The sequence below is a fragment of the Oncorhynchus gorbuscha genome, linkage group LG08, assembly GCF_021184085.1.
Source record: "Oncorhynchus gorbuscha isolate QuinsamMale2020 ecotype Even-year linkage group LG08, OgorEven_v1.0, whole genome shotgun sequence".
NCBI lineage: Eukaryota > Metazoa > Chordata > Actinopteri > Salmoniformes > Salmonidae > Oncorhynchus > Oncorhynchus gorbuscha.
In genome coordinates, this window is record NC_060180.1 from 24,377,430 (window position 1) to 24,395,873 (window position 18,444).

At 42.2% G+C, this 18,444-nt stretch overlaps 1 protein-coding gene across 2 annotated transcripts in view; it reads right to left on the reverse strand.

The window, feature by feature from the left end:
* The window catches only part of socs5b (suppressor of cytokine signaling 5b), a 43,524-nt gene that overhangs the window by 10,641 nt on the left and 14,439 nt on the right, over positions 1-18,444 (reverse strand). The window contains exon 1 of one of the 2 annotated variants that reach the window (XM_046358905.1): positions 13,301-13,354. The exons of the other annotated variant lie outside the window; for it this stretch is intronic. The gene's annotated coding sequence lies outside the window, so the exon portion shown is untranslated. Of the gene's footprint in view, positions 1-13,300; positions 13,355-18,444 lie in introns of those variants that run through there. 2 annotated transcript variants of the gene reach the window in all.

Consider the following 18,444-nt stretch of genomic DNA (forward strand, 5'->3'; position numbering starts at 1 on the left):
ACGCCTGTCTACCTGCTTTATATAGCAAGCCATGGCCACGCGACTCACTGTCTGTAGTAGCAAGCCATTTTCGTGAATGGGGTGGTGTACCAATACAATAAAAGATCCCAGAAATGTTCCATATGCACAAAAAGCTTATTTCTCTAAAATGTTGTGCACAAATTTGTTTACGTCCCTATTAGGGAGAATTTCTCCTTTGCCAAGATAATCCATCCGCCTGACAGGTGTGGCATATCAAGAAGCCGATTAAACAATGATCATTACACAGGTGCACCTTATGCTAGGGACAATAAAAGGCCACTCTAAAATGTAAACACAATGCCACAGATGTCTCAAGTTTTGAGGGAGTGTGCAATTGGCATGCTGACTACAGGAATGTCCACCAGTGAATATTAATTTCTCTACCATAAGCCGCATCCAATGTCATTTTATGGAATTTGGCAGTAAGTCCAACCAGTCTCACAATTGCAGACCACATGTAACCACGCCAGCCCAGAACCTCCACATCCGGCTTCTGAGACCAGCCACCCGGATAGCTGATGAAACTGTGGATTTGCACACCCAACGAATTTCTGCTCAAATTGTCAGAAACCGTCTTAGGGAAGTTCATCGGTGTGTGTGCTCATCGTCCTCACCAGGGTCAAGACCTGACTGACTTCAGTGAGCAAATACTCACCTTCGATGGCCACTGGCACACTAGAGACGTGTGCTCTTCAACTGTACTGGGCAGATGACAGACTATGTATGGCGTCATGTGGGCGAGCGGTTTGCTGATGACAATGTTGTGAACAGTGTGCCCCATCGTGGCGGTGGGGTTATGATATGGGCAGGCATTAGCTACAGACAATGAACACAATTGCATTTTATCGTTGGGAATTTGAATGCACAGAGATACCCATGTCACAAGGACCTGTACACAATTCCTGGAAGCTGAAAATGCCCTAGTTTTTCCATGGTCTGCATACTCACCAGACATGTCACCCATTGAGCACTTTTGGGACGCTCTGGTTTGACGTAGAAGACAGCCCGTTCCAGTTCCCGCCAATATCCAGTAACTTCACACAGCCATTGAAGAGGAGTGGGACAACATTCCACAGGCCACAATCAAACCCGGACGGCCAAACCCGGACGAAGCAGGGCCAAATTGTGCTCCGCCCTATGGGACTCCCAATCACGGTCGGTTGTGATACAGCCCGGGATCGAACTCGGGTCTGTAGTGACGCCTTAGACCGCTGCGCCACTCGGGAGGCCCAATTCCTATAATTTGTATCTACAATGTTTGTTTGGTTACGGTAATTTCTGTGAATGCATTCAATATACTGCATCATTATTCCAGTCTTTTACCATTCTCATTGTTGGAGTAGACAGGTTGCTTGCAGAGCGCACAACCTATGCTACACTTGTGAGGCACAAGTTTTGGTTTATTTCATTCCATTTACGAGTTGTCAATATAGTCATTGTCTTAGTTTAGAGAGCTCCTGTAAATTTTGAGTAAGGACGCACACCTGATTACGCATATAAGTAGGCTTATAGGCTACCTGACCTGCGAGCAAATGTAGGCATATAAATGTGCCCATTTGGGGAGCTGATAGTATTTCTGATTAGCTTAACACACCACCACTAATGAGCTGTGGAGCTTCTCAAAGTAATGTGTTCTTCACCTCAAACAGCAAGCAACGGTAGTCTGTTTTTACATCCATAGAGCATGACAAAAGTTCCTCAATATATTCTAAATATCTTTACAGCCCTCTCCTTTTCAATAACCACTCAGCGTGAAAGGGAAAATGGCATGCTCTGATCCAGTGGAAATTTCATAAAATAGGCCTGATTACTTCTTATCCCTTGCACAAATAGCCTACAACTGTTTCTGTCCAGAGCTCACTGGCCCGGGAAACTTGGAGTTCAGACCCAAGTTAATAGTTGATACAATATTTCAAGTTGGTTGCAGACAGGCCATGCGTAGCCAATGTGATTTATAGGATATTTGTTTTTTTCTACTTTCTACCTGCAGGCAGCAATGTTTTTATTTGTTGGCTTTATGTAGGCTATTTTTACATAGTTGGCAATGGAAGTTACTTTTTAGGTTTGTATAATTTCATTAGGATTTGGATAGAATTTGGATTTAACCAGGACAATGATTGAGATACGAAGACATTATTATAAATTAAATTAAAATGTTCCACAAAAAAGTGTATTTGAAAACCATAACTGGCACGCGGAGCGGTAGAAATGGTAATATAAATTGTCATTCCACATGAGAATGGTTGCCGACTCCTCATGTAGCCTATTACGGGCCACTTCAGGGGAGTAACGACAGAATCTGCAAAAGTTAGCAGGAGTGGGAGGATGGTCGGGTCAGGTTACATTATTTCCTTCTGGTTATCTTGATCTCTGGCTCCTTCGAGTCATGGGTGTCTTATTTAATCAAGCAGCGTCCTTAAAGCATGTGACAAGCTCAATACATATAGTTGATTTTATTAAAAACACACTTGAACTCTGAAGCATTTATTTGGGCTGCAATTTCTGAGGCTGGTAATGAACTTATCCTCTGCAAAAGGTTGGGTCTTCCTTTCCTGTGGCTGTCCTCATGAGAGCCAGTTTCATTATAGGGCTTGACGGTTTTTGCGACTGCACTTGAAGGTTCAAAGTTCTTGAAATTTTCCGGATTCTGACCTTCATGTCTTAAAGTAATGATGTTGTTTTTCTTTGCGAATTTGAGCTGTTCTTGCCAGAATATAAATTTGGTCTTTTACCAAATAGGGCTATCTTCTGTATGCCACCCCTACCTTCTCACAACACAACTGATTGTTTCAAATGCATTAAGGAGGAAAGAAATTCCATAAATTAACTTTTAACAAGACACATCTGTTAATTTAAATGCATTCCAGGTGACAACCTAATGATGCTGGTTGAGAGAATGCCAAGAGTGTGCAAAGCTGTCATCAAGACAAAGGGTGGTTACTTTAAATATATTTTGATTTGTTTTAACACTTTTTGGGTTTCATGATTCCATGTGTGTTATTTCATAGTTATGTCTTCACTATTATTCTACAATGTAGAACACAAAAATCAAGAAAACCCTTGAATGAGTAGGTGTGTCCAAACTTTTGACTGGTACTGTATATGGAAAAATACACCATTTAAAATTGACAAATTGGTCAAAAGAACAGACGATTTTCGGTCAACCAATATTTTTGTTGGGTCGGGGACAGCCCTCCTAACCAATTCTAAATGGCACTAGCAGTTCGCAAAGTAACTTAAGTGGGAAATAGACGGGATGCAATTATTCCAAAACTGCAGCTCATTGTTGAAACACATTTTCCTACTTCAATCAACAGTCCATTTGTGATAAAACTGTAGTCGATCGTCTCATTGCTGCAACTCCCCAACGGGCTCGGGAGAGGCAAAGGTGGAGTCATGCGTCCTCAGAAAAAAGACCCGCCTCCTTAACAACCAACAGCTTAATCCGGAAGCCAGCCGCACCAATGTGTCAGAGGAAACATAGTTCAACTGGCGACCGAGGTCAGCCTGCAGGCACCAGGCCCACCACAAGGAGTTGTTAGAGCGCAATGAGACAAGTAAAGCCCCACCGGCCACATCCTGCCCTAACCCGGACAACGCTGGGCAAATTTGGCACCACCTATGGGACTCCCTGCCACGGCAGGTTGTGGCCCAGCCCAGGAATGAACCCGGTTCTGTACCAACACCTCTAGCAATGTGATGCATTGCCTTAGAATGCTGCGCCACTCGGCAGGGCAAGTTAGATACGTTTTTATAGGCATTTATTTCTGTAGGCCTAAGGGGTGCTTTTGTGTGCACTCAGCACATGTGTGTGGAGGGAGCGGTCGGAACGCAATTAAGTGAACGAGACACAGAGGGGAAAGGGACCTTAGAGAATAGAACAGTGTGATGCTTGGCTTGGTTTATTTTCTGTTGTCCTCCGGAAATGCACATGTAGAAATGGAACAATCGAGGCAAAGCATATTAAAGTAGTCTTCAAGATAAAAATGTAACTTGCCGGCAGCCACAAAACACATTCCATCAAATAGTTTCACAGTATTTAAAAAAAAATGTGATCTCTGGTTAAAGATCGAGCTTTGACGTCCGTTCGACTACCCCATTACTCATGCCCATCCCTACTACTAATGATGATCACACAAATACACACCCGTCACTAAGTGGGGGGGGGAGAATCAACAGTGTGTAATGATCATAGGCCTAACTCATAAGGTTGGCAGGCTAAATAGTGAGGGGGAGGGAGGGACGAGGGAGTTTCAAACAGGACATTCATCCTTAAACTGTAACTGTACACAGCCAAGATTGGAGCAGGGGGCCTGGGTGTGACATCACTCATTCTTCCATTGTAATTGACCTAGTGTTACAGTCAGTCTCCCGTCCCTGACTAAGTCGTGGATAAGAGTGCGAGTGGGGGTGTATTGTGTGTTGGGTTGGAGGTGTTCCCTCTATTCTCTCAAGGGGTGGTGCCACTTCCCCTCTCTCCACAAGAACTTACAGACTTTATACGGTATCTCCCTTCCCTCCTTCAAGACATGGACCTTGAGGCCCCATTCACCCTCAACCATGTTAACTTAGTGGTCAAAAGCTTTAGTTATGACAACAGGCATTTGCAATTACGGTAACATATCCATCATCGGTTTTCACAAGACTTACTGATAAACTCACTAGCCTATAAATAGTGTACAATTCATTTTTTAAAAACAATCCAGCTTTGACAGACTTATATAAGGACTTACACGCTAGGTTCAGATATGCACAGCAATTCCCTCACATAGTAATGTCAGAGAGATGGCCTATATTACTGCCATTATAACAGTCCAACACAAAGCAATCTACAAAAGGTAAGAATCATCCCACTCAAAGCAAGACTAACTAAGAACATACATGCATGTGTAACCTTTTGTGTGAGCTAATCTGTGCAGAGTACTGAGTTTGCATGTGTGGGACTAGTTCAATTCCATATACAGACTGATTGTGAAAGGCCTAACTGTTCCCAATCAAACAAACAAGGTTGTGATAAAAAAAGAAAGAACTGCCCAGTCTACTGGACAATGCAGCTTTCAGCAAATGCACTTAGTAGGAGAAAGGTGCACACCCTACTTTTCCTTTTGTCTTTCCCTCCAAAAGGACTGGTTGGTAACGTGAAGCAACATCAAAACTTTCTAAGGGGGACCATGTTTTTCCATGTGGGTTGGGGGATTTTATCCTTACGAAGTCTAATCACGTCCACGAAAAAACAAAGAAAGGTTAGATTGTCATTTCAGGATTTACATTCCAACATTATTATTATTATGAATTTGTTTAAATCATACCCAAGAATAGCTAACCCATGTGGTGTTTTACACAGAAATTAATATTGTGATTATGCAACTTTAACGGGGGTTATGTTGGGCCGGTGACAAATCTGAATTTTGGTAACTGCACGCACTGCTCGGCACTTAACCTTTAAATCACAATCAAATGTAGGAAAAGTTTTTCAAAACACCAAAAGGACATTAGCCTGTCCATTCATCCAACATAGCAGAGGTGTAACATGCAATGAGGAGTGTTTCAGAACGATATGACAGCGGTGGGAACTAGGAAATAGGATGAGGCCTCGGCTAGTTCGAATAGTTTTACAGGCCTAAAGAGTTGTATGACCTTTATCTGCTTAATGCTCCTACACAGGGTAGCCTATACGCTGCTGTCGTTAGGCTAACATGGAGCGAGTGACCAGGGAAAAATGACGAGCGCTGCCAGTGTGCGGTATGGGGTCAGTTAGCTAATCTGCATCCATCCTGTGTCCTCATTAGCATGGCTCCATTCTGATTAGGCATCAAAGAGACTTGGGTGAAAATTCCAAATGCAGCACCCAAAATAATACAGCATGTGTGTGGCTAGTATAAAAAGATCCCTAGTGGTAGCACACCTACCTGTGTACCGTGCCTGTGCCGTATCTCAGTGCAAATCAATGCAAAGCTAACAAGATTACAAGCCTAAGTTGCGCAAGAGAGAGAAGAGAAGGGGAGAGAGGGTTGCAGAGAGCAACCTATTGAGAGAGGTGACGACAAAACACAATCAACGCCACAACAATTGTCCTCTTAACACAACTAAAACTGCAGCCATCTGCAATTCCAGCTTTGCCAAATGACTGAGCAATCCAATTTCACATAATACACACCAATAACAGCCCACAGAGCACCATTATGGATGGGTCATGCTACTTCAGATAGTGCAGGGCAATTCTACGATAAACGGAATGGTGCTGAGACTCAGATTCTTCACTTAACATGTATGCCCCAAAAAACTGATTTCAGTTTAACAAACCATACAACTCTATGCACAATAACAACTTTAAACAATTTACACTGAAAATTGTACAAAAATACATTTACTGGGAAGAACTGTGCAGATGCAAAGTTTGGTAACAGAATTTCAGTAAAATCTCCCTCAGTGTTTTGTGTCCATACTTTCCAAAAACTCCTAAAAAACTGCTCCGAATTAAGATTCTATGATGCCTGCTGAAAGAATGGGGTGTCAGCTATATAACATGACACATTCAAATTCCTGTTAAGGTTCCACCTCGAAGACTGACGCAGGCTGCTAATACATACAGGAATTGGGTGTGGGAATGTTGTGGCAATTTCCACGTGTAGCAGGGAAATAACAACAATTATAAACACGGATGCGTCAATACCTTCAGGCTATGCTCAAACCCTAACACCCCAACACGAGCAGTCCTCAGGTCTCTTGGCCCTTCCACCCCTACGGGAGGGCAGCTCCTGCTCAGCCAAGTCCAAGCTCTTCTCTGTCCTAGCACCCCAAGCTGGAACCAGTTTCTCCCTGAAGATAGGACAGCAGAGTCCCTGCCCATCTGATTTCTATGCCTGTAATATGTGGTTGTCCCACCTAGCCATTTTAAGATGAATGCACCTTAGCCTAACCCGAACCTTAAATTAAGGCCATAAAGCACATTTTTGTTTTCATGAATTTGTACAATATAGCCTATTTTCGAGGCTGTTGGAAGCCCAAGTGCAGGCTACAGAGAAAAGTTGTTTGGTTCTCGGACGACTTGCGAATAGGAAGAACTTTACAGCAGGTGTTTCTGATTAATAAAGATTTACCATCCACCAGCATGGCAGAGTTAAATAAAACCCTGCCCTGAAACTAAACGTAGGCTGAAAAGAATTTGCACGTCATCTCATAGGAAAAGACACGTAAAGACTCACGGAAACATCCGAAGTCACGCATTTGGATTTGGCACTTAAAGCCCAAATACATCATACTTTGACTAAAATGATGACTTATTCACTTACATCATTGTGCAACATCAAGCGTAAGCTCTAGCCACATTTCTACTGGTGTGGTTGTTTAAATTTACAAAAGGCAGAACAATTTCTCTAAAACTAAATATAAGTGTTGATATTACTTCAACATTGTGTTTTGATGAATTTCTAATACCTTTTAAGACTTTCTGGTAGATGTTTTCTAAAAACCCATCTGTTTGACCAGAAATCAAAGCATTTGCTCATTCCTAATTTTTAGGATGGAAAATGGCTGTAAAAAAATGGACTCTTAGCTTTCATTTGACATGCTCCTATGAACTTAACATTTTGGTGCTCATGGGTCCTTTCACATAGAAATTACCAGCAGTAAACAGCAGCCAGGACCAGAACTTCCCAATGAATAATGTGCCAAAACTATATTTTAGTGATGTCTGACCCATCTTGACCTTGCTACAATTAGTGTAGGCATGCTATCAAATTAATAAACAAATCTGGAAGATTATCAAAAACCGTCATCTAAGTGCATCTAGCAAGTGAGGCCTACTAGATGCTGGTGCACTTATCTGCTTATCTGGTTACTATTCACTACACGTATAATCAACTAGCCTAAACTGACAATAAGTGCAACTCTTACCCATAGAAAACCGTGGCTGCAATGAAACAGAACAGGGATACTTCTGCTTAACACACCCATTCTCTGGGGATCCCAGTGATCTCAGGGAGGGTTCGAGAGTGGACAAGATTATGGGAGGAAGCCTGCTCTCTGCCCAGACCAGAGTAAATTAGATATTTTTGGCGCGTTGCTTTTAGAAAGTCCTGTGGGATGGCCAAAAGCCATGGCGGGTCTGTTCTGTTCAAGGCACTCACAGAAGACTTTTAGGTTTTTCATCATTTCTATCTAACCAGACAAGGGGCTAATAATAAAGTTAGTTAGGCCTACTTGTTTAACCAGAGTTATGAGAAAGGCTTAATACCAGATATTTGATTTACTTGATTTGATTTTTTATCTAAAAGCATGAAACATACCGGCTGCAGATAAGCACTTATCACAACAAGAGGCCATTCATTCTCTTGCTAGTACAAAATATGTACCTGGAGCACACGGAGGAGCCTGCCATTTCTACTTGTAATTTTAGCTTGCTAGCTAGCTAGTTGAAACACGAGCTAACATTTACTTGCTTGCTAACTGAGCAAGGCAGTCACAAACTTCATATGAAACGAATGGGGTTGTAAGTGCAGCAATGCACACAACGCTAAATGCTTTACCAAGCTAGCGATCTGGCCACTGTAGCTAGTAACATAATTATAAAATTTACAATGGATCCGTTTTCATGAAGCAGCTGCCTATAGCTGGCTGTCGAGAGTCAATACAGTGTCTTTACTTTACCTAGCTAGCGAATCATGCTAACCATTTAGCTAATGTTAGTCAGCTAGATAAAAATGTATCTATGGGCTGTATGTGATTATTAAGAGTGAATTAAATATAACATCTAAAGTGTTGGTCCCATATTTCATGAGCTGAAATAAAAGATCCCAGAAATGTTCCATATGCACAAAAAGTTTCTCTCTAAAATGTTGTACACAAATGTGTTTACATCACTCTTAGTGAGAATTTCTCCTTTGTCAAGATAATCCATCCACCTGACAAGTGTGGCATATCAAGCAGCTGATTAAACAGCATGGCCATTACACAGGTGCACCTTTTGCTGGGGACAATAAAAGGCCCCTCTAAAAATGTGCCGTTTTTTTCACACAACACCATGCCACAGATATCTCAAGTTGAGGGATCATGCAATTGGCATGCTGACTGCCGGAATTTGTATTTATTTCACCTTTATTTAACCAGTTAGGCTAGTTGAGAACAAATTCTCATTTGCAACTGTGACCTGGCCAAGATAAAGCATAGCAGTGTGAACAGACAACAACACAGAGTTACACATGGAGTAAACAATAAACACGTCAACATAGTAGGAAAAAAAATAATCTATATATATTGTGTGCAAAAGGCATGAGGAGGTAGGCAATAAATAAGCCATAGGAGTGAATAATTACAATTTAGCAGATTAACACTGGAGTAATAACTGATCACATGAACATGTGCAGGTAGAGATACTGGTGTGCAAAAGAGCAGAAAAGTAAATAAAATTAAAACAGTATGGGGCTGAGGTAGGTAAATTGGGTGGGCTATATTTTCTATTTCCAGGTAGGCAAGTTGAGAACAAGTTCTCATTTACAATTGCGACCTGGCCAAGATAAAGCAAAGCAGTTCGACACACAACGACACAGAGTTACACATGGAGTCAAACAAACATAGAGTCAATAATACAGTATAAACAAGTCTATATACGATGTGAGCAAATGAGTTGAGATAAGGGAGGTAAAGGCAAAAAAAGGCCATGGTGGCAAAGTAAATACAATATAGCAAGTAAAACACTGGAATGGTAGATTTGCAGTGAAGAATGTGCAAAGTAGAAATAAAATAATGGGGTGCAAAGGAGCTAAATAAATCAAATAAATACAGTAGTGAAAGAGGTAGTTGCTTGGGCTAAATTATAGGTGGGCTATGTACAGGTGCAGTAATCTGTGAGCTGCTCTGACAGATGGTGCTTAAAGCTAGTGAGGGAGATGAGTGTTTCCAGTTTGAGGTTTTTGTAGTTCGTTCCAGTCAATGGCAGCAGAGAACTGGAAGGAGAGACGGCCAGACCAGAGAGATATACCTGCTGGAGCGCGTGCTAAAGGTGGGTGATGCTATGGTGACCAGCGAGCTGAGATAAGGGGGGACCTAGCAGGGTCTTGTAGATGACATGGAGCCAGTGGGTCTGATGACGAACATGTAGCGAGGGCCAGCCGACTAGAGCATACAGGTCGCAGTGGTGGGTGGTATAAAGGTGCTTTAGTAACCAAACGGATGGCACTGTGATAAACTGCATCCAGTTTGCTGAGTACAGTATTGGAAGCTATTTTGTAGATGACATCGCCGAAGTCGAGGATCGGTAGGATAGGCAGTTTTACTAGGGTACGTTTGGCGGCGTAAGTGAAGGAGGCTTTGTTGCGAAATAGAAAGCCGACTCTGGATTTTATTTTGGATTGGAGATGTTTGATATAAGTCTGGAAGGAGAGTTTGCAGTCTAGCCAGACACCTAGGTACTTATAGATGTCAAACATATTCTAGGTCGGAACCATCCAGGGTGGTGATGCTAGTCGGGCAGGCAGCGAACGGTTGAAAAGCATGCATTTGGTTTTACTAGCGTTTAAGAGCAGGTGGAGGCCACGGAAGGAGTGTTGTATGGCATTGAAGCTCGTTTGGAGGTTAGATAGCACAGTGTCCAAGGAAGGGCCAGAAGTATACAGAATGGTGTCATCTGCAAAAAAGTATTTAGTCAGCCACCAATTGTGCAAGTTCTCCCAACTTAAAAAGATGAGAGGCCTGTAATTTTCACCAATTCAACTATGACAGACAAAATGAGAAGAAAAGAAATCCAGAAAATCACATTGTGGGATTTTTAATGAATTTATTTGCAAATTATGGTGGAAAATAAGTATTTGGTCAATAACAAACCAGCAAGATTTCTGGCTCTCACAGACCTGTAACTTCTTCTTTAAGAGGCTCCTCTGTCCTCCACTCGTTACCTGTATTAATGGCACCCGTTTGAACTTATCAGTATAAAAGACACCTGTCCACAACCTCAAACAGTCACACTCCAAACTCCACTATGGCCAAGACCAAAGAGATGTCAAAGGACACCAGAAACAAAATTGTAGACCTGCTCCAGGCTGGGAAGACTGAATCTCCAATAGGTAAGCAGCTTGGTTTGAAGAAATCAACTGTGGGGGCAATTATTAGGAAATGGAAGACATACAAGACCACTGATAATTTCCCTCGATCTGGGGCTCCACGCAAGATCTCACCCCGTGGGGTCAAAATGATCACAAGAACGGTGAGCAAAAATCCCAGAACCACACAGGGGGACCTAGTGAATGACCTGCAGAGAGCTGGGACCAAAGTAACAAAGCCTACCATCAGTAACACACTACGCCGCCAGGGACTCAAACCCTGCAGTGCGTGTCCCCCTGCTTAAGCCAGTACATGTCCAGGCCCGTCTGAAGTTTGCTAGAGAGCATTTGGATGATCCAGAAGAAGAATGGGAGAAGTCTGTGTTGCCCAGCAACAGCCCCAAAACATCACTGCTCTAGAGGAGATATGCATGGAGGAATGGGCCAAAATACCAGCAACTTACAGACTTACAGAAAACATTTGACCTTTGTCATTGCCAACAAAGGGCTAACCCTAACCCTAACCCAAATTGACCAAATACTTATTTTCCACCATAATTTGCAAATAAATTCATTAAAAATCCCACAATGTGATTTAACTGGATTTATTTTCTCTCATTTTGTCTGTCATAGTTGAAGTGTACCTATGATGAAAATTACAGGCCTCTCATCTTTTTAAGTGGGAGAACTTGCACAATTGGTGGCTGACGAAATACTTTTTTGCCCCACTGTATAGAGAAAAGAGTCGGCCCGAGAATTGAACCCTGTGGTACCCTCATAGAGACTGGCAGAGGACCGGACAACATGCCCTCCGATTTGACACACTGAACTCTGTCTGCAAAGTAGTTGGTGAACCAGGCAAGGCAGTCATTAGAAAAACCGAGGCTACTGAGTCTGCCGATAAGAATATAGTGATTGACAGTGTCGAAAGCCTTGGCCAGGTCAATGAAGACGGCTGCACAGTACTGTCTTTTATCGATGGCGGTTATGATATCGTTTAGTACCTTGAGCGTGGCTGAGGTGCACCCGTGACCGGCTCGGAGAAGGTATGGTGGGATTCGAGATAGTCAGTGATCTGTTTGTTGACTTGGCTTTCAAAGACCTTAGATAGGCAGGGCAGGATGGATATAGGTCTGTAACATTTTGGGTCCAGGGTGTCTCCCCCTTCGAAGAGGGGGTTGACCGCGGCAGCTTTCCAATCCTTGAACTGTAACTCAGTAAAATTGTTTCATGTTGCATTTATACTTTTGTTTAGTATAGTTTTTTTAATCATCTTGCTAGCTAGTTATATAGCTGTGGCCATCTGCTTAGTATCAACAAGGGCTTTCTACAACAATAGCATCTTAAGAGCAGCTAGCGAACATTGATTAAACCAGGGTATTCTACTCTTACACGACAAGGTCCGGAGCCTGCTGGTTTTCTGTTCTACCTTATAATGAATTACACCAGTCTAAATCAGTCCCTGAATAGTAAGGAACAATGAAAAACAGTTGAATTGGCTTCGAGGTCCAGGTTTGAGGGGACTAGACATTAACAGGGTTCGATACTGCGATCAAAACAGTCGCATTTGCGACTCTTTGACTTGGCAGTGCGACACATTTTTTACAATGGTCACGTTAGGTTTTGATTCAGCATTATTCAAATAGCAATGTGTAATTGACCAAAAATTGACCAATTTTCTGAAGAGGCAATAACGGCACGGGAATGCCCGTGTGTGTGTGTGTGTGTGTGTGTGTGTGTGTGTGTGTGTGTGTGTGTGTGTGTGTGTGTGTGTGTGTGTGTGTGTGTGTGTGTGTGTGTGTGTGTGTGTGTGTGTGTGTGTGTGTGTGTCAGGCCTCGACATCCGGGCCCGACATCTGGGCCAGTCGATCGTCCCTGTCAGTAGCTTGCTTGGGCCAATGGAAAAAATATTGTAATAATGCTATTTTTAATCTAGGCTAAATAATTTATTAAAAACAGATGGATTCCAGAAGCTGTTAATTCATTATGTTGATTATTTATCATGCACGCTGCACACACAGCCTATAGATAATCTGTTGGGCAGAGAGACCGCCAGCTCTCAAACAGCTGGTTGGTAGGTGGAGTGCAGACTGACAGCGGTAGGGGTATGAAAGATTTTCAAAGTTATGATATCTACCAGTAAATGCTAAGGCAAGAATGGGTATGCAAACAAGGTATTTAAAAAGTTCAAAATCTTAGTTGAATTTTGCCATGCACAATTCAGTCATCATGGAATAGCCTACCTTGAAAATCCTACATAGGGAAAACCCATAGAAGCCTTAAGACACAGATCAGTGAGCACCGCAGCAATATACAAAACAGATGACACAAAATAATCTGGTGGCTGCTCATTTTGTACAAGCTGGACATTCTAATAGTTCTCTGAGATACATTGGAATAGAAATGGTCAAGATGTCACGCAGGGGAGGGGACATCGAGAGGAAACTTCTTCAAAGGGAATTGTTCTGGATCCACAGTCTCCTCTTGGCCTTAATGAGGAGTTTGACTTGAAAGTCTGAATTGTGTTCTCTTTAATCCTAATTGAATATTGTATGTATATTACTATAAATACTGATCATATTCTGTGTATGATCATATATTTTGATACATTGAATGTTCTGTGAAACTATGTTATACATTTTTTACCTCTCGTTTCAGGAAGTGATGTCACTGAGTACTGCTCCTATATATAGGACCTTCCGCCCCCACCTGGGATATGGATGCCTGATGAAGAGCTAAGGGTCGAACCGTTGTAAATAAATATCATCTGGGAGCATGAGCAACAGTGTGCAGCGTTTTTCTTTCTGTTTTACATGAGTTTGCCTACAACTCTAACATCTGTGGAAAGTACCTGGATGTGCGTATGTTCTTCAGCTTTTCATGTCGGTACAGTTTTTCCCCCTGTGCTTACTTACTAGGGTTCCCCCCCTCTGTTCTTCTACCCTCTGCTCCATGTACAAATGCATGAAAAATTCAGAAAAGCATGTATCACAATTTCCCTCGTTCACTTTCGCTCACTGAAAATGACATTCGTTAGGTACTAGCTATGCTTGTATAACTTCACGAGCTGGATTTGCCAGACTTTGCTCCCAAGAGGCGCTCTCTCTTTACATTTTACATTTACATTTAAGTCATTTAGCAGACGCTCTTATCCAGAGCGACTTACAAATTGGTGCATTCACCTTATGACATCCAGTAGAACAGTCACTTTACAATAGTGCATCTAAATCTTAAAGGGGGGGGGGGTGAGAAGGATTACTTATCCTATCCTAGGTATTCCTTAAAGAGGTGGGGTTTCAGGTGTCTCCGGAAGGTGGTGATTGACTCCGCTGTCCTGGCGTTGTGAGGAAGTTTGTTCCACCATTGGGGGGCCAGAGCATCGAACAGTTTTGACTGGGCTGAGCGGGAACTGTACTTCCTCAGTGGTAGGGAGGCGAGCAGGCCAGAGGTGGATGAACGCAGTGCCCTTGTTTGGGTGTAGGGCCTGATCAGAGCCTGGAGGTACTGAGGTGCCGTTCCCCTCACAGCTCCGTAGGCAAGCACCATGGTCTTGTAGCGGATGCGAGCTTCAACTGGAAGCCAGTGGAGAGAGCGGAGGAGCGGGGTGACGTGAGAGAACTTGGGAAGGTTGAACACCAGACTGGCTGCGGCGTTCTGGATGAGTTGTAGGGGTTTAATGGCACAGGCAGGGAGCCCAGCCAACAGTGAGTTGCAGTAATCCAGACGGGAGATGACAAGTGCCTGGATTAGGACCTGCGCCGCTTCCTGTGTGAGGCAGGGTCGTACTCTGCGGATGAACCTACAGGAACGGGCCACCGCCTTGATGTTAGTTGAGAACGACAGGGTGTTGTCCAGGATCACGCCAAGGTTCTTAGCGCTCTGGGAGGAGGACACAATGGAGTTGTCAACCGTGATGGCGAGATCATGGAACGGGCAGTCCTTCCCCGGGAGGAGTGATGCTAATGACAGCCTAACTGTTTTGGGGTATATGGAATGGCAATTAAAAGTTAACAAAGTAACCCTGACAGAATCATGATTATCTGCGTCAATCCAGTTGCCATTCATTTCGAAAAAACTAATTAATTATTGAAAGCTGATTCACATTTGCTGTACTGCAATTCTACTCTTATTACTTCAACTCGTCTTCCTAACGCCTATCTGAAGACAGTTTCAAATCTCCCTCTGTGTATTAAAAAGGTACAGGTGCTGGACCAAAAAAAACTGAATCACCTGGATGAATGAAAGACAACAATATTACAATGCCCCTACCCAAAAGTGCATGAGTAGTCACCCAATAGTCATCTTCTTGCCCCTCAGTTGTTAGCATTATTATCCACCACTTGTATGTCTTCTATCCCTGAATACCCTCAACCTCTCTGATCTCCCTCTGCATCAACACATACCTGTCCACTCCAAAATGTACAGAGGTTTCTAATTGTTCCTAATCTTGGTAAAGGTCGCATGGCTATATGCACAGTATGCATAACTGTAGTTTGTGTTTTAACAAACTTAAAATCTGCACAAACAAAAAAATGTATGCTCATATTCATTTAATATTTGGATATCAACATACTATTCCCATGTGCTTCAATGCAAACCAGTCTTAATAGGAACATAAAAAAAGACAGAATAGCCATGTCTACCCAGAAAATATTTGGTAAATATACACTGTAGACTACAATATTATGCAAGTTAGTATTGGTTATATTGAACAATATTGTTTTGTCATTTACATTCTGTATAGAGGGAGTGCTTTTTGTGCTAGGTGTACCCTTTAAGGCCACCTGAGATAAATGTTACATTTACAAAAATGGCATCTATGTATAACAATGCAGGGTTAATTTAACAGTAAAATAAAACAAAATCCACAAAATAATTAGGCTGTGAATGCCTGAAATCTATTATATTGTTGTAGTTCACCAAGATATGCTGCTACTGTGAGACTGACATGCAGGCACTACTACTAGAATGAAAAACAAATTTTTCAATTGGCAAGAAATAGTCATGAATGCTCATGAAATATGCCATCGTGTGCATATTAGCACATTTATCTCTTCATTTTAGATCAAGTATGATCACTTATCTCAGAAGGTACAAAAAATATCAGAAAAATATGTTTATCTAAAGGTAACCTCAAGTTTTTTTTGCAGCTTTGAAATTTGCCACTAATGGGAAATTACACATAATTGTCAATAACTTAATAAAACATCCGATTGGCTTAGAATAATTAAGTTAAGGATATAACAACCATATTAATTAGTTGAAACATTAAAACAGCAGAATTGTTTTGTTTTTTATTATCCAAAGATGGAAGTGGGCTTAATGGGTATGGTTACCCTAAACGGTAACTACCAGGGATGCACGATATATCAGTAAGCATATTGGAATTAGACGATATTAGCTAAAAATGCCAACATCGACCCGATGTCTAGTTTAACGCTGATGTGCAAAACCGATGTCAAAGCTGACGTGCATATATAACGTAGGTAGATGACGTAATGACTCCACGAAAAATATAGTGCTACACATACAAACAAGTAGGCGCTATTTTTCAGATGTTGCCCTACCGGAGTAACACAGTATTGTTGAAACATACACCTATGAGCATCTTGCTATGGGTGTCACTGCTATTAGCTTCACGACTGACATTTGGACTAGCGATGTCAGCCCCATGAGCATGCCGAGTCTGACAGCACAATGATTCGGCAAGGATTTAGTACTGAGGAAAGTCGTATTGCATGCTCAAAAATGTGCTGGTTCTCATACCGCTGCTGCCATTTCAATGGCATTTGAGAACATATTTAAAACATGAACACTCCTAGCTCCATTCGATCAACTGACTCGAAAAATAAGCTCAACTGCGACTGCAGCAGACATGATACCCTGTCATGTCATTGAAACGTTTGCTCAACAAAAATGCCAATACAGACCATCGGGTTAACTTGGAAAAGTACTCTACTAGAGGTTGTGAACAAGCGATTCGGTGGCATTCTCTCTGAGCCTCTACTGTGTCGCCACCATGCTCGATGCTAGGTACAAGGACCGCTACTTCGATGCAGACAAGAAACAGGGTTTACGTGAAATGTTACAGACCCAGCTACACGAGATGGAGACGGACACAGTGACAGTGCGCACCGAGGAAGAGAGGCCACTGACAGATAGAGCTGAAACTTCACTACTTGACACGTATGACCAAATCCTGGTTGTGACTGAACAGAGAAACATCACAGCAAGTAAGAGAAATAGGTTTTGATTATGTTTTACTGGTAATGGGGACATACAGTGGGGCAAACAAGTATTTAGTCAGCCACCAATTGTGCAAGTTCTCCCACTTAAAAAGATGAGAGAGGCCTGTAATTTTCATCATAGGTACACTTCAACTATGACAGACAAAATGAGGGGAAAAATCCATAAAATCACATTGTAGGATTTTTTATTTATTTATTTGGAAATTATGGTGGAAAATAAGTATTTGGTCAATAACAAAAGTTCATCTCAATACTTTGTTATATACCCTTTGTTGGCAATGACAGAGGTCAAATGTTTTCTGTAAGTCTTCACAAGGTTTTCACACACTGTTGCTGGTACGTGTTTTCAAAGGGAATCAGTTTCTTAACAGCTCGATTTGCCAAGACAAGAAGCTCTGAGTGCAGCCCAATCCAGAAATCTGGCACTGTCTTCTGATTTAAATATTCACAGAACCGCTTGTTGCAATTTCGATGAGGCTCTCTTGTTTAGATATCGGTAAGTGGACTGGAGTGGAGGCAGGGCATGAAAGGGATAACAAATTCAGTTGTTTGTGTCGTCCGTTTCGGGAAAGTACCTGCGTAATTGTGCACCCACTCACGTGCTTCGCTTTATCACATTTGACATTGTCCGTAATCTTGAGTTCATTTGCACACTAAAAGAAAAATCATACAATGATGGAAAGACCTGTGTGTTGTCCAACATGTTAATCATAGCCTGAATTTTGTCCCGCACATTGAATATAGTTGCGGAGAGTCCCTGTAATCTTAGATTCAGATTATTCAGACGAGAGAAACTCGTCATTATGCAAGAGGTCAGACAAGTGAAAATTATGGTCTGTAAAGAGAACTTTAAGCTTGTCTCTCAATTTAAAAAAAAACATGTCAATACTTTGCCCCTTGATAACCAGCGCACTTCTGTATGTTTTAAAAGCGTTACCTGGTCGCTGCCCTTCTCATTGCATAATGCAGAAAATAGCAGAATTCAGGGGCCCTGCTTTAACATTGGTAACCATTTTTCACTGTAGTGTCCAAAATGTCTTTCAAGCCGTCAGGCATTCCCTTGGCAGAAAGAACCTGTCGGTGGATGCTGCAGTGTACCCAAGTGGCGTTGGGAGCAACTGCTTGCACGTGCGTTACCC